General features: G+C 60.6%; 1 protein-coding gene across 2 annotated transcripts in view; it reads right to left on the reverse strand.

The window, feature by feature from the left end:
* Positions 1 to 4,254, reverse strand: part of Ephb2 (EPH receptor B2) — a 110,637-nt gene that overhangs the window by 18,897 nt on the left and 87,486 nt on the right. The gene's annotated exons all lie outside the window — the stretch shown is intronic.

The raw sequence follows: 4,254 nt of genomic DNA on the forward strand, positions 1-4,254 counted from the left end.
CCTTCCTTCCTTCCTTCCCTCCTTCCTCCCTTCCATGCTGGGGATCACACCCAGGGCCTTTGCTGGGCATATGCTCTACCACTGAGTTTTGCCCCTAGCCCTGCGCCCTGTGCCCTGTATTTTCTCGGGCAACCCCACCTTCCCTGGGCATTCTGAGCTTTTGCAGGCAGGCGGCCACCGTCCAAAATGCCCTTCCCTCTTCTCTCTGACATTTTACCTCTGCTGGAGAAACTTCCCTGGCGTGCCAGCCCGGGGCTGCCATCTCCTGCCTTCTGTTCTGCCTGTTGTTCTGTTATATGGGTCCATATTATCTAAGATGTGGGTTCTCTGAGGGAGGGGCCACCTCATTCATCTGTACACACTAGGTGCTCAGCACACAGGCTCAGCACACAGTAGGTGCTCACTAGCTAGTGACCTGAACATTCAGAATTGCCAAGATCTGGGGTGAAGTATCAGGATTTAACACTAGGTGCCGCTATCCCACATCGGATCTGCTCAGGTGTGAAAAGTGGGTTGGGTTCTGCAGGCCCCGTGGGTGTCCACGTAAGGATCGCAGGTTTTCAGGTCCTGCTGATATGAGGGACACGAGAGGTAACTACTGGTGCCACAGGAGAGTGAGAAGCCAACTTGAGCAGATCCCTTCTCTAACGCTGGGTGCAGAATGGAGCCCGGGATTAAAGATTTCAAATATCAGCTCTTCCACTTAAAGGCACCTTGGGGAGGAGCTTCTCTGCCCTGAGCCTCTGTTTTCCACTTCAGAAAATGGAGCAAAGCATGCCAATCCCTCCAGGCCATTGTGAAGATAAAATCTGATCAGCTGCTGCGGGGCCACCAACTCCTCATCTGAAAAGCGATTCAGCGCCCATGGGTGCTGGGAAGAACATCAGCACGAAATCCACTAGTCCCTCGTTTGAGTCTTTACCCAGAGACCGAGGGCCACAGTCACCAGGTGCATGTCCTGAGCTACCGGAGCCTTGGTTTTCTCTCCTCAAAAGTGGGATAACGCCAGTGGGCACCATGGTGGGTGGTTGTGGGGATTCAGCGTGAGAACACGGACGAACTTTCAGCACGTAAGTCCTTGGCGCACACATAAAGACTGAAATGCGGCTGTCACCAACATCGCTATCATCTACGCCATCACAGGCTAAGTTCTCACGGTGATCAGTAAATGGCTGTGAACGGGTGAAAGGCCTCTCCCGGTAGGTGCTGCTCAGTGCACTGAACACAGGTCACCCACCCAACCTCTGTGCCCTGGAGTGTCCTTCCCCTTCACGGCTGCCCTTCACATTTTGGTTGGGTGAAGGCTGACATCCGTGTGGCATCAGTCAGCCTCGCCCATGCCTCTCCTTGGGGTCTCGGGAGCTGAACCAGGGGCTCAGGGGCAGCTGCCAAAGGAGGCCACCTCCCCCTGGGAAGCCCAATGGTGGAAAGGGCCCGGCCGGGTCTGCAGCGAGCCTAGCGCCCTCCAGCAGCCACATCCAGGAACCTTCTGGCAGAGCTGAGGCCGCTCGGGGTCCTGGCGGCTGGGCCATCCCGGTGGAGCCGGGAAAGGCCGAGCAGAGCCCACTCCAAAAGAGCGCCTTTCTGGGTGCAGGAAAGGAGGCGAGGGAAAGGGGACAGGGTCCCCGGGCCCTTTCTAGGAAGACCTGGAGCATTCCCTGAGGGAATCGGCCGCAGGCATCCAGAGGCCGCGGGTGTCGCTGAGAGCCGGCTAGGGACAAGGGCCTCCCGACACCTCACCGACCGAGTCCCTCCCCCTGCACCTAGGCATCCCTGCTTCCCTCTGCTTCTGTCGCTCTTTTGTACACTCATCTGGCTGCCACCCTCCTGTCCCCACAGCCCTGCTCCAGCAGGTGCCACACGACACCTGCCAGTCACCTACCCCAGGTCCCCGAGCTCCAGGATGTTGTTGGATCTTTCAGCTTCTCACAGCCACCGCTGCCCACCCCCCAGGACATGTAGCCACCATTTCCCATGAGAGCCCTGTGCCGGGTTCCCTTGGGTCCCCAAGTCTCCCCTGCAGTCTGCTCTCCACACAGCAAGCTACAAGGCCCCTGAATGCACCCCAAGTCAGATCCCATCATTCCAGAACCTTCCCATCACACCTTAACTCCCTCCAGACTCCCAGGGCCTGGCAGGCGGACACACCAGACCCAACTCCTCTCCAGCCTCTTCCCCTGCTGCCCTCCCTCTGGCTCCCATTGCTCCCGCCTGACGCCCCTGAGCCTCGCCTTCTCTGTTCCCTGAATGCAGCTGCACATTCCTGCCCCAGGGCCTTTGAGCATGTTCTGCCTGCTGCCCCAGTGACCGCGCTCTCCACATGCCTATCTGTCAGCTCTTCGCATCCTTCAAGGCACAGCTTAAATGTCACTAAATGCAGGCCTCTCCCACCCATGCCATGACTGGCGGCCTCTTCTGGGTGCCCCGGGACATTTGCTGACCCTTCTGTAGCTGGCATCACACCTGTCTCATGCTGTTAGTGTCTGAGTTTGTGTTTAGGTCCCTGAGGCCTCTGGGCCATCTGGTTGCTTTCCGTATTCCTGACTCCCATGTGGACCTGGTCCAAAGTTGGTGAAGATGACGGTGAGCGGCCGTTGTCCCCCTTCCTGGTAGCAGAGGCCGAGTGGCCCCTCTCTGCACCCCAGGCCCCGGGGATGGGCTGATGAGAGCAGGGCTGTGTCATCACGGGGGCGTGGGGCTGCCATACACGCTCTCAGTCTTGCCCTTCTACACCACTTGTCCCCAAGGTTCTCCGTGGCAGGGCCTGGTCCCGCCTACCGCTCACTGGTCATCCCACAAGCACCCTGGGAAGCAGTGCCAAGCAGGGAGCAGGGCCTCAGTGGCTCTGCCCCGGCCCCTGGGGCTCCTGGACTAGTTACATACTCCCCGTGCCTCGGTTTCCCTTCCTGTCCCCCGCTGGAGAGTGGGTGATGTGCTTGGCACAGAGAGGGCTGTGAGTCGGGAGCAGGCGGTCACCTCGGCTGCTGCCCAGCCTGCTGGCCCTGCCCCTGGCAAGGGCTGGGATCCTGGGCAGCGTTGGAAACTGGGGCGGACTCCTCCCAGCTCACACCTCACAGCCCCCAGGGCTGCCTGCCCAGGAAATGGGTCGCAGGCAGGACCCACACGGGACTCCCTCATTTCCGCTCCTGTCTTTGGGGACACACACTTTCGGTTTCATTTAATCACAAAGCTTCTTAATTAGGTTTTTTTTTCCTCTTTTTTCCTTTTTGAATTCGGAGTTGCTAAACCGCCCTGCTGGAGCGGGCAGTAGGGCTGTGCCCGGCCTGGGTTGCCTGGGTCTGGAGTCTGGCCCACTGCCAGGATGCCAGCTCCCTGGCGGTACCCCGGGGCCCAGCGAGGGTGGAGTCACCCTCCCATGTCACCTCCAGTGCAGGCCCTCGGGACGGCTTCTCTGAGACATCCAACAGACCTCTATGGAGCCCCTCCTGTGGGCCAGGCTCTGGGGAACCGCACCGAGAGCGGCAGGGTCTCCAGCCTCGATTGGCTGATCCTTGGGCCCAAAGCAGAGGCAGCAGAGACTTCGGCGACACCGGCACCAAGAGGGGTGAGGAACGAGAAGAAGGGAGGACTGGGCCTGGCCCAGGAGGTTGTGCTCCAGCTGGGAACAGAAAGGAGGAGCCAGCGGCGGGAGGGGTGGGGCGTGGCCGCGCGAGGGGCGTGGCGGTGGGGCGTGGCCATGCGGGGGCGTGGCGGTGGGCGTGGCCCTGGGGCGGGGCCGGACGTGGTCCTTGGGGATCCATCGTCAGCCCCAGACCAGGTGCCTCCTGTGTGCCCGGCCCAGGGGGCTGGGAGAAGCTGGTGACCAGGAGAGCCGTGGTCCCAGACCTCTTGGAGCGCACCGCCTGGAGGAGGGGACCCAGGGGACTGCAAGGAAGCGCGCAGTAGCTGGGTAAGGCCGGATCAGGGTGGGCCGAGTCCCTGAGGTCACCAGGGCGGCAGAAAGCAGGGCTCCAGCAGCTCTGCGGACACTGGCTCCCTCCCTGCAGTTCTGGTTCCCAATGGGCCTTCCTCCACTACGGATTTCCGATCAGTCATTTACACCCTAGTCTGAATGCAAGTCCCGCGACACTTTTCCTCTCTGTGGCTCCTGTAGGGAGCAGGGACGGGAAGTCTTCGGTCAGCGGGGGGGGGGGGGGGGGGTCGTCCATCCCGGCCCTGCACGGGGATGTAGATAGGTGTGGGGGGGTGCCTCGATTACCAAGAAGGCAAAAACTTTTTTGGAAGCTACTTTTT

Source organism: Marmota marmota, unplaced genomic scaffold (assembly GCF_001458135.2).
Source record: "Marmota marmota marmota unplaced genomic scaffold, marMar, whole genome shotgun sequence".
NCBI classification, from domain to species: Eukaryota; Metazoa; Chordata; class Mammalia; order Rodentia; family Sciuridae; genus Marmota; species Marmota marmota.